Raw genomic sequence first — 12,974 nt, 5'->3', positions numbered from 1 at the left:
TTAAGGATGTGCTACACACAGAAACAGAAAATGATGAAAGAATATGAAGGCAGAAAATATCCTATTAAAAGTACAAAGGAAATCCAAAGCAAACAATAGGAATACTTACAGAAAAATCATAGGTGTGGGGAGCAACTGAGACTAGACTAAGTTACTGGAATTAAGACTTATTCTATGCATCTGCTCTCCCACAATATGGCGCTGGGAGAGGAGTAAACTTCTACGCAGCTGCCTCTCACCAACTTGACTGATAAACTGCAGGAGCTGATCCTGCTCCTGATTGGAGGAGAGCAGCATGCTCGGCGTGTGGGTAGCAGAGTTGGGATTGGTGGAAGAGGACTATAAAGGAGGAGAGAGACAACATGCACCGGGAACATCTGAAGGAATACCTGAGCAGCCCCCGAGAGAGCCGGCCAGCGGTGTGCCGCTCCTCCGCGGAAGCGGTGAGAGTGGCAGGGGGTACCACCCCTCCACAGAGGTGGAGGGGTCGGCAGCCAACCCGGGAAGGACCAGCAGCAAACCCGGGAAGGGCCAAGCAGACAAAAGAACAGCGCAGGGTCCTGTGTCGTTCCTCTGCGAATGGGGGAGCAACAATAGGACCAAGTCATTACTTATCAATTATAACCTTGAATGTAAGTGGCCTAAATTCTCCAATTAAAAAATATAGACTTGCTGAATGGATTAAAAACAAAACCCATTTACTGCCTATATGAAACATATCTCACCAACAAAGATACACACAGACTGAAAATGAAAGAATGGAAAAGAAATTCCATGCTAATGGAAAGCAAAAAAGAGCAGGATTACTCATCCTTATATCAGACAAAATAGACTTTAACAGAAAAACTACTAAAAGAGACAAACAAAGAAGTTAGTCAACAGGTAGCTGTGACTATAATAAATGTATATCACCAAATGCCAGGTCACCTGGCTGTTTAAAACAAATGCTAATGGATCTACAGGGAGATGCTGACTCCAATGCAATAATGAGGGACTTCAAACCCCACTTTCATCAATGGACAGATCAATTAAACAGAAAATCAACAACAACAACAACAACAAAAAAAAAACAGAGTTACATAGAATGGCGGATGTCCTAAACAGCACTCTGGCCTCAGAATCAGCCCTTAAGGCATGCGGATCTGGCTGAAAAGCCCATGAGAGTATTTCAGGCATGGAAAGCCAAGACACTCTGGCAAAAAAAAAATGACCTAAATGAAAGATCTCTGTGAGTGAGATCCCAGTGGAAAGAACAGGTCATCAAAGAAGGAGGTACCTTTCTCTGAAGGGAGGAGAGAACTTCCACTTTGACTATGACCTTGTCTAAATATGATCAGAGTCAGCAAACTCAAAAGGCTTCCATAGCCTTGGCAACTCATGACAAGAGCCTAAGGTGATTACTGATGCCATAAACAAGAGTGTCAATTGTTCAGTCAACAACAGGAGTCACTGTGCACTTACTCCTCATGAGGGATCTCTGTCCTTAATGTGCTGTACATTGTGATTTAGTGCTATAACTAGTACTCAAACAGTATTTTTTACTTTGTGTTTCTATGTGGGTGCGAACTATTGAAATCCTTACTTAATATATACTAAACTGATCTTCTGTATATAAAGAGAATTGAAAATGAATCTTGATGTGAATGGAAGGGGAGAGGGAGCAAGAAAGGGGAGGGTTGCAGGTGGGAGGGAAGTTATGGGGGGGGGGAGCCATTGTAATCCATAAGCTGTACTTTGGAAATTTATATTCATTAAATAAAAGTTAAAAAAAAGAAGCAAAAAACAAACAAACAAACAAAAAACAGAGTTAGTCTACCTTATGGACCAAATGGATATAATTGATATCTACAAAACATTTCATCCCACAGTTGTGGAATATACATTCTCCTCATCAGTGCCTGAAACTTTCTCTAGGATAGTCTATATGAGAAGCCATAAAGCAAGTCTTAGCAAATTCAGAAACATTGAAATTATACCTTGTACCTTTTCTGACCACCATGGAATGAAGTTGGAAATTAATAATTTATGAAACTCTAGAAAATATGCAATCACATGAAGACTGACATCATACTGCTGAATCAACAGTGGGTCATAGAAGAAATCAAAAGGGAACTCAAAAAATTCCTGGAAATGAATGAAGATGACAACACAACATATCAAAACTTATGGGAGGGGTCGGCACTGTGGCACAGCAGCTTAAAGCCCCGGCCTGCAGTGTTGGCATCCCATATGGGCACCAGTTCATGTCCCAGCTACTCCACTTTGGATCCAGCTCCCTGCAAATGTGCCTGGAAAAGCAGCAGTGGATGGCCAAGTCCTTGGGCCCCTGCACCTATATGGGAGACCCTGAAGAAGCTCCTGGCTCCTGACTTTGGATCAGCTCAGCTCTGGCCATTGTGGCCATTTGGGGAGTGAACCAGTGGATGGAAGACCTCTCTCTCTCTCTCTTTTCTCTCTCTCTCTCTCTCTCTCTCTCTCTCCACCTCTCTCTCTTTAACTATTTCAAATAAATAAAATAAATCTAAAACAACCCCTATGTACAGCAAAAGCAGTGTTAAGAGAGAAGTTTATAGCAATTATTTTCCTACATCAAGAAATTGGAAAGGCATCACACAAAGTATCTACCAATGCATCCTAGGCCCTAGAAAAACAACAAACCAAACCCAAAATTAGTAGTAGAAAAAATAATTAAAGTTAGAGAAGAAATAAACAAAATTTAAACCAAAAAATACAAAAATAATCAATGAAATTAAGAGCTTGTTTTTTGAAAAAATAAACAAAATTGATATACCACTAGCCCAGCTAACCAAAAAAGGGGGAAAGACCCAAATAAATAAAATCAGAGTTGAAAAAGGCAATGTAACAACAGAAATAAAAAGAATCATCAGGAATTACTACAAACAGCTAAATACCAAAAAATTGGAAAATCTAGAAGAAATGGATAGATTCCTGGACAAACACAACCTACCAAAATTGAGTCATGAAGATCTAAAAAACTAAACAGAGCAATAACCAAGACAGACTGAATCAGTAATAAACACACTCCCAACAAAGAAAAGCCTAGACTGGATGGCTTTAGTAATTAATTTTAACAAAATTTTAAAAAATAATCAATTGCAATTCTTCTCCAATTATTCAAAACAATTGAAACAGAGGGAATCCTCCCAAACTCCTCCTATAAGGCCAGAACCACATTAATACCAAAACCAAGGGCCAACACTGTGGTGTAGTGAGCAGAGCTACCACCTGCAATGCCAATATCCCATATGAGCAACAGTTAAAGTCCCAGCAGCTCCACATCCAATCCAGCTCTGTGCTGTGGCCTGGGAAATCAGTAGAAGATGGCCCAAGTCCTTAGGTCCCTGCACCCATGTGTGAGACCAGAAGAAGCTCCTGGCTCCTGGCTTTGGATTGGCACAGCTCCAGTCATTGCAACCAACTGGGGAGTAAACTAGCAGATGGAAGAACTCACTCTGTGCCTCTTCCTCTCCTTCTCTTTCTGTGTAACTCTGACTTTTAAATAAATAAATAAATCTTTTTAAAAAAAAATCCAAAACCAGAAAAAGATAAAACAAAGAAAGAGGATTATAGACCAATATCCTTGATGAACAGACTCAAAATCCTGAACAAAATACTAGCTAATGGAATCCAACAACATATCAGAAAGATCATTCACCCAGACCAATTAGGATTTATCCCTGGTATGCGTGATGATTCAACATATGCAAATCAATAAATGTAGTGCATCACATTAATAAAGTAATGAATAAAAACCTTATGATTATCTCAGTAGATTTAGAGAATGCATTTACTAAAACACAACATCCTCTAATGATAAAAACCTTAAGCATTCGGGAATAGAATAAACACTCCTCAACATAATCAAGGCAATATATGATAAATCCACTGCTAGTATCATATTGAATGAGGAAAAATTTAAAGCATTTCCTGGGGCTGGCGCTGCGGTGTAGTTGGTAAAGCCACCACCTGCAGTGCTGGCATCCCATATGGGCACTGGTTTTGTCGTTCCCCCATTCGTGGAGGAATGACACAGGACCCTGCGCTGTTCTTTTGTCTGCTCGGCCCTTCCCGGGTTTGCTGCTGGTTCTTCCCGGGTTGGCTGCTGATCCTTCCACCTCCGTGGAAGGGCGGCTCCCCCTGCCACTTTCTCCACTTCCGCGGGGGAGCGGCACACCGCCGGCCGGCTCTCTCGGGGGCTGCTCAGATGTTATCCGGATGTTCCCCTTAGATGTTCCTGGTGCATGTTGTCTCTCTCCTCCTTTATAGTCCTCTTCCACCAATCCCAACTCTGCTACCCACATGCCGTGTACGCTGCTCTCCTCCAATCAGGAGCAGGATCAGCTCCTGGAGGTTATTGGTCGAACTGGAGGCAGCTGTGTAAAAGTTGTTTACTCCTCTCCCAGCGCCATATTGTGGGAGAGCAGATGCATAGAATAAGTCTTAATTCCAGTAACTTAGTCTAGTCCGAGTTGCTCCCCACAGGTTTGAGTCCTGGTTGCTCCATATCTGATCCAGCTCTCTGCTGTGGCCTGGGAAAGCAGTAGGAGATGGCCCAAATCCTTGGATCTGCGCCAGCGTGGGAGACCTGGAAGAAGCTCCTGGCTTCTGGCTTCAGATGGATGCAGCTCCAGCCATTGTGGCCAGTTGGGGAGTGAACCAGTGGAAGGAAGACCTCTCTCTTTCTGCTTCTCCTTCTCTCTGTAACTCTGATTTTCAAATAAATAAATACATTGTCGCTCCCCCTCTTCACGGAGGAATGACACTAAACCCTGGCTAGGCTTCATATCCGAGTCACGACACCATTATGTCGCTCCCCCTCTTCATGGAGGAACGACACAGGACCCTGCGCTGTTCTTTCGTCTGCTCGGCCCTCCCCGGGTTTGCTGCTGGTTCTTCCCGGGTTGGCTACTGTCCCTTCCACCTCCGTGGAAGGGCAGTTCCCCCTGGCCACATTCCCCACTTCCGCAGGGGAGCGGCACACCGCCGGCCGGCTCTCTCGGGGGCTGCACAGGTGTTCCCTCAGATGTTCCCCTTAGATGTTCCTGGTGCATGCCGTCTCTCTCCTCCTTTATAGTCCTCCTCTGCCAATCCTAACTTGGCTGCCCACACGCCGAGTACGCTGCTCTCCTCCAATCAGGAGCAAGTCCTACAGTTTATTGGCTGAACTGGAGGCAGCTGTGTAGAAGCTGTTTTCTTCTCTCCCAGCGCCATATTGTGGGAGAGCAGATGCATAGAATAAGTCTTAATTCCAGTAACTTAGTCTAGTCCGAGTTGCTCCCCACATACATCTTTAAAAAAAAGAAAGCATGTCCACTAAGATCCAGAAGCAGAAAAGGACACCTACTTTCACCATTTCTATTCAATTAGTTCTCAACATTTTAGCCAGAGACATTAGACTAGAAAAAGAAATCAAAGGGATACAAATGGAAAAATAGGAAATGAAATTATTCCTGTTTGTAGATGTTATCAAGTCATGATAACATCAAGCTATTAGCTTAAAACTTCAGGGAAAATATTTAAGACATTGGCATAGGCAAAGACTTCTTGGAAAAGACCCCAGAAGCACAGGCAATAAAGACAAAGATGGACAAATGGGATTACAACAAGCTAAGAAGCTTCTGCACTGCAAAGGAAACACTCAACAAGGTGAAGAGGCAACCAATAGAATGGTAGAAAATATTTCAAACTATGCAACATGTAGGGGATTAATATCCAGGATCTATAAAGAGCTCAAGAAATTCCACAACAGAACAAACAATCCAGTTATGAAATGAGCAAAGGACACAAACAGGCAATTTTTAAGGGATGACATTCAAATGGCCAACAGACATATGAAAAAATGCTCAGGATCACTAGCCATCAGGAAAATGCAAATAAAAGCCACAATGACATGTCACCTCATCTCATTTAGGTTGGCTATCATCCATAAATCAAAAATAAACACTGACGAGGCTGTGGGGAAAAAGGTACCCTAACCCACTGTTTGTCATAATGTAAAGTAGTACAACCATTATGGAAGAGGTATGAAAGTAGATCTACCATATAACCCAATAATCCCACTCCTGGGAATTTACCCATATAAAATGAACATATTAAAGGGTAATTTGTATCCCCTATAATTATTGCAGCTTAATTCACAATAGCTAAAATATGGAATCAACCCAGATGTCCATCAACTGATGTCTAGATAAAGAAAAAGTGGTGTATATATACACTTTGGAATACTGCTCAGCCATAGAAAAGAATGAAGTCCTGTTTCTTGCAACAAAATAGATGCATCTGAAAACCATTATGCTTAGTGAAATAAGCCAGTCTCAAAAAGACACATGCAGGCTGGTGCTGCGGCTCACATGGCTAATCCTCTGCCTGCGGCACTGGCACCCCGGGTTCTAGTCCCGATTGGGGTGCCAGATTCTGTCTTGGTTGGTCCTCTTCCAGTCCAGCTCTCTGCTGTGGCCCGGGAGGGCAGTGGAGGATGGCACAAGTGCTTGGATCCTTGCACTTGCATGGGAAACCAGGAGGAAGCACCCAGCTCCTGGCTTTGGATCGGCATAGCTCCAGCCCGTAGCAGCCATTTTGGGGGTGAACCAACAGAAGGAAGACCTTTCTCTCTGTCTCTCTCTCTCACTGGCTAACTCTGCCTGTCAAAAAAAAATTAATTAATTAATTAATTAATTAAAATAAAATAAAAAATAAAAAAGACACATTGCATATGTTTTCTCAGATATAGAATATAGTAATGAAATGGTCATATCTTGGGGAAAAAACTGTGAAAATAACTATATTATTTTAAGAAAACACATTTGTAGCTATTTGTTACAAAGCAATAAAAAACTTATAGAGCAGAAGTTTTAAAATAGGCTAAGAGTTCAACTGAATCCTGTGTTATGCTTTGTTTGCTTAAAAAACAAAGCCAAAAAACTCTGCCTGAATAAAGTCATAATGTCTTAACAGGATTTCTATTCCAACCTAGGAAGAACAATTTTTCAGTTGGTCTGATTTTTGAGAGAACACAATAATTCCAGAAGTACAACATGGAAAAATTGGCATGTACTATATCTGCATTAAACAAAAAATGGTCAATATCTCCATTAATCTTCATATTATTTTTAAAAGATTTATTTATTTTACTTGAAAATCAGAGTTACACAGAGAGAGAAGGAGAGGCAGACAGAGAGAGAGGTCTTCCATCCGCTGGTTCAGTCCCCAGTTGACTGCAATGGCCAGAGCTGCACCAATCCAAAGCCAGGAGCCAGGAGCTTCTTCTGGGTCTCCCACGTGGGTGCAAGGGCCCAAGGACTTGGGCCATCTTCTACTGATTTCCCAGGCCATAGCAGAGAGCTCAATCAGAAGTGGAGCAGCCAGGACTCAAACCGGCACCCATATGAAATGCCACAACTGCTAGGTGGAGGCTTTATTGGCTACGCCACAGCTCCAGCCTCTGGCCCACCTATTCTATGTACGTATTTTCCTCTTTTCCTGTCTTAAAATTTTGGGGGGATTGTCTTTTACAATTCCATTTTATCTCCTGGCTGTTATATTAGTTGCAACTCTTTGCCAAGATTCTGTGTATAAACTTTGGTTTGAATGTGTCACCCAAACTTCATGAGTTGGAAACATAATCTTCAATGCAATGGTATCAAGAGGTGGAAATTTTAAGGTTTAGGTTTAAGTCATGAGGACTCAAATCAAGCTATCAACAGGGGGGTTTCCTCTGGACATTGTGAGAAAAAATTGTCCCATGCCTGTCTCCAGTTTCTGGTCATTGTCAGCAATTCTTGGCATTCCATGGCTTAGATGCATCACTCCAACCTCTGCCTCTATGTCTACACATCCTTATGTCTGTACGTGGCCTTTTCATAATGACACCAATCACTGAGGTAGAGTCCACCTTAATTCAGTGTGATTTCATCTTAACTAATTATTTATGCAAACACTCTTTTTCCAAATAAAGTCACATTTTGAGGTTCCAAGTGGCCGTGAATTTGGTGGGATACTGTTCTGTCCGGTGTTGTTTTTCACTCTGCATTATTTTTCTCATGAGTATTGCCCACATTTTCTACCACAGAGCCTATTCTGTCCTTATTCTCATCCAATGCATGTTTCAGCTCAGAGATATTCATTCTTTTGTTATAGCAGTCAAATTTGGGTCTTTTTAGTATTGTCTCCACTTGACATGGCCACTATTTTCAGTACCTTTTTAAACATATATAGTTATAACTATTTCAATGTCTCTACCTAATTCTAACTTTTATAATTTCTAAGTCTGTTCCTAATAACTGTCTTTAAAAAAAGATTTATTTACTTATTTATTTGAAAAGCAGAGTGACACAGAGGGAGAAACGGAGGAAGAGAGATCCTCTACTTGCTGGCCATACCAGGACCTGTATAAAGGACTCCCACCAGAATCACAGTCACCCAAGTACTTGGGCTGTCATCTGCTGCCTCCCAGGATCATTAGAAGGATGCTGGATTTGAAAGTGGAGGCGGGACTCTACCTCAAGCACTTTGGTATGAGCTGCTTAATCTGCTGTGTGATATACCTGTTCCTAAAACTGCCTTTTCTTATTATGGGTCATATTTGTCTGATTCTTTGCATGCTTGGTGATCTTTACTGTCCAATGCTAATATGCCATACTTTGTGATTTTATTTTGTTGAATACTGGATATGTTTGTATTCATAATTTAATTCTGAACTCTGTTCTGAGATCCAATTAACTTACTTGAAAATGATTTGATCCTTTCAACCCCACATTTAAGCTTTGTTAGGTTGGATCAGAATAGATGTTAGTCTAGGTTAAATTGCCACATCATTGAGACAGCATCTTTTCTGAGTATTCCATCTGATGCCCAGTGAATTACAAGACTTTCTTTTTTTAATATTTATTTATTTGAAAGGCTGAGAGAGAGAGATTTCACCCACTGGTTCACTCCTCAAATGGTTGCAACGGCTGGGGCTGGGCCAGGCCGAAGCCAGGAGCCATCCCAGGGCCATCAGCAGGGAGTTGCATCTGAAGAGGAGCAACCAGGACTTAACTCATTATGCCACAACACCACCCCGAATTATAAGACTTTCATGCTTGGAGCCAGCATTGTGGCATAGCTGGTTAAGCCATTGCTTGCAATTCTGGCATCCCATTTGAGCACTGGTTTAAGTCCTGGGAAAGTAGAGTAGAAGTTCAAGTATTTCGGCCTCTGCATCCATGTGGGAGACCTGGAAAAAGCTTTTGGCTCCTGGCTTCAGCCTGACCCAACCCTGGCCATTGCAGTCATCTAGGGAATGAACCAGTGGATGGAAGATAATCAATCTCTCTCTCTCTTTCTGTAATTCTTTCAAATAAATAAATGAATATTTTAAAAAAGAGAGAATAGCTTTATGAAATATTTGCTCTAAAAAAAGGAGTACAGGGTAACCTTCTAGGTGCTAAGAAGGTACTTAAAGGCCCTCTGCATTTAATTCTAGATGTGATATCTGTGCATCAGCATGAGGTCTTGCAGTTCTACCCACACATTATAAGCCTCCAATATATCTGTCTCTGCAAGCCCTGGCATTCTTTTAGCCCACAGCTGCTTTGGGTAGTAAGATTTCTTGACTTGCCATGGCAAGGTTCTGTGTATTGTGAACATACAATTGGGTAAGTTATTTGAAAGGACCCAACTGTATATTATTTATATTATTATATCATGTGTTATGTCCCACAAGGACTGGTTAGCCTAACCTGCAAACCATAATTGAAGAGACTGTTTCTTCACTATGTTGGGGAAAGGCTCCCAATTGGCACATGATTTGTACATTGGATGTCAAAAATGGAAATAATGACATTCTGAGGCACCCTTATGTCAGGTATTAGATATTTATTCCTTCAGGAAATAATTTTTAACCAGAAATTACTTCCATTTCTAAAGACAAGTATCAGCCTGTAGGGAAAGTTTCTCTTCAAACCAAAGAGATTCAATTCCCCTCAATGATTTTAGATTCTTCAGGGAAAATAGTCTCTTTTTATTATTGTTTAGGTAATATATATACCTGTTGCCAAGCCATAATAGATACATATGATTTCTTATTTTATTCTCAAAGAAAAACTTTCCACAGAAAGAAATTTTTTCTTTGTGTCTGTAGCTTTGAGTCAAGGTCTTAAAGGCTTCGTTTCCTGGAACAATAGAAGAGCAATTCCTCTTAGAGCCAAAAGTTAGCCTCAGTGTTTCCAACATAACCCTGAAGACCGTATATCTTAGGTCTTATTTCTTTCCTTACCTGTTATATTTTATTAGAAATAATAATATAGATGATGCTATTTTTCTGTATTTGAGAGAAATATATTTGCTTAATATGATGAGAGAGTTCAAAACCTTTCATCCAGAGATCCATATCAACAAAGCACTTATTAATAACTATAATAATAGTAGTAACCCTTACTTTTTAAGACTTATTCATTTATTTAAAAATCAGAGATATATAGAGAAAAAGACAGAAAGATACATAGAGAGATCTTCCATCTGCTGGTTCACTCCCTAGATGGCTATAACGGTCAGGGCTGGGCCAGGCCAAAGCCAGGAGCTAGGAGTTTCATCAAGGTGTCTCATGTGGGAAATGGGGGCCTAAACACTCGGGCCATCTTCTGCTGCTTTACTCAGGCCAATAGCACGGTGTTGGATCACAGGTGGAACAGACAGCTTACCTGCTATGCACCACAATGCCGGCCCCTAGACCTTACTTTTGATGGTGACCATATTTATTAGGTCACTGCAAACAAGTGTAAATATGGCAGGGCAACAGCCAAACACATAATTTAGAATACTGTGCAAAATGAAAACGTGGTGCCCATTATCAAAAAATAGTTAAAAATTCTAAAACAGATCATTACATTAGTCCTGAACCTTTCTGAGCACAGGTCACACACCAGTGAAGCTAGGCCTGGGTAGAACAGACATATTGAGATAAAAGTCACTGTTAAGACTCACCCATTTTCTTCTAACTTCTTGCCTGTTTGGATGACCATATGTATCATCTTGTGTTACTTCCTATGAGGAGAAATTCACCGTAGTGCCAGCATACTCTGAGTCCATGAAAACGAACAACACCTGTTCACAAGGAAATGAAAACCTTTCTACATGTTTCATCATCTAAAAAATAATCAACATTTAATCACTGAGCTTAATGGTACTTTTTAAAAAAGATTTAATGTTTAACTCATCAGTGATCCCCAAACTGCTGACCTCTTTTGAAGTGCTGATAATTCCTCTACCTAAAATTAGTTAATCAATAAGGAAATCAACTTTAATAGTGGGAGATCAAGAGGCAGAGGTGAACAGTTGAGAGAAAGCAGTGGAGTTGAGGACATTTACATATTGTTAATTCATGAGACACACAGTGAGGGCTCTGTAATACTTTTACAAATAATTACTGCATATCGAACATCTATGAGCCATGCACTGTGATAAGCATACTAACTTGCTTAGCCCTCACAACAACACTATGATGAAAAGGAAGGTATTCTTGGAAGTAAAGTGAGTCGCTTAAATGGATGTACAAACAATTGCCATTGGGAAATGGATCAGTCATGGTCCAGTCATAGTCAAACTGAACAATTGAGAAAAGTACATTAAAAGGACTGTTTACAAAAATGTGAGCAGATTTTAGAGAAGCTAGTAAGAGCTAATGTAGAATCTCTTGAGCCCAGCAACCATAAGAGCCTTGAAAGGAAGAATGGTTACTACTACCTGCAGAAAATAATGTATCAGAGGGCTTCCTGACAGGAGAAGTAGCCCTCTTAGAGGAATACAAGCAATCAGTGGTGGCCTTACAGGGAAAGAGCTGGAAAAATAAATGCCCAACAGCACATTCCTCCTTCCTGCAGATTTCCTATTGGTGCTCCCCACTGACAAAATCCAACCAGAGGATGCAAGAGAGCTTAACCATGCAGTAAAAGATTCTCAAAGGTGAAGCATCTAGCAGAATCACTTGGATAGTGTGTTAAAACACTGATTTGCAGGCCCATTTCCAGAGTTTTTTATTCAGTAGGTCTGAAAAATCTTCATTTTCAATAAGTTCTAGGTGAGGATGATGATGCTTGTCCAGGGGTCACACTTGGAAAACCAGATTTAATCTAAACAGGTCGTCCTCTTGGGCAGAAAACTGGGTAGAGAAGGGTACAGTGTACAATTGGAAGTCATCCAGCACAGGAACAACAGAAGCTGGTGTGAGGACAAGGGACTTATTTATCCCCAAATAGCTGCCTCTAATGGCTGTCTTGTTGTTTTGTTTTGTTGTGCTTCACTCTCTATGATTGTCAAAAGGTTTACTTTGTTGTCTTGGTGCAGAGAAAAGCTTAAAGTATTTTCAACATACCTTCTAAATAGCCCCTTTTTTTAAAAGCCCCAAATTTCAGACAATATCTGGTCTAGACGGCTCTCACCAACCAGGATGGTGCCTGCAAGGAGGGTGGTGACAGATGTGGCAGGAAAGAGCCCTGCATTTTCCTTATGCCACTGTGTTCAAGAGCCTAAGGTACTATTTGTAAAGGAAAATCTAGAAAATTGAGTTTCAATGCTAAATCTACGATAGATGCATATGAATGTTCTGACTATAAGAAAACATTATTAACTTTTTGGTGAGTGGGCTCATCAATCAAGACTTGGCAGTAGCTAAAATAGGAAGCTGAACTGAATGATTTCTCAATCATAATACAGAGTTCGCTATTACTGGTCCATATTGTGTTTTCATTAAAGACCAACAATAAGATTATGCTAAAGACTATGGAATACTTCCTAGCAGAGCCGAAGTAGAATGTAAAACTAAAAGCTAAAATTTTACCCTGCTCTGTGTAAATAAAACAGAGTGTCAGATTAATGAATGACCTATTTAGGAAAATTTGTAGACAAGTGTTAATCTGCATTTGAAAGTGAAAAGGTTATGTCCATTTCCTGGCAGAGATTTCAGAACACCTAACTTC

At 40.7% G+C, this 12,974-nt stretch overlaps 1 long non-coding RNA gene across 1 annotated transcript in view; it reads right to left on the bottom strand.

Annotated features, from left to right (window-relative positions):
• LOC149123771 (uncharacterized) overlaps positions 1–11,104 on the bottom strand; it is a 169,822-nt gene extending 158,718 nt beyond the window's left edge. The window contains exon 1 of the long non-coding RNA XR_016214601.1: positions 10,984–11,104. This is a non-coding gene — a long non-coding RNA (uncharacterized LOC149123771). The remainder of the gene's footprint in view (positions 1–10,983) is intronic.
• Positions 11,105–12,974: the final 1,870 nt, after the last annotated feature.

Source organism: Oryctolagus cuniculus, chromosome 10, assembly GCF_051225735.1.
Source record: "Oryctolagus cuniculus isolate XC-2025 breed Fujian yellow rabbit chromosome 10, ASM5122573v1, whole genome shotgun sequence".
In the NCBI taxonomy this organism is placed as follows: domain Eukaryota; kingdom Metazoa; phylum Chordata; class Mammalia; order Lagomorpha; family Leporidae; genus Oryctolagus; species Oryctolagus cuniculus.
This window is presented reverse-complemented; position numbering and strand designations above follow the sequence as displayed.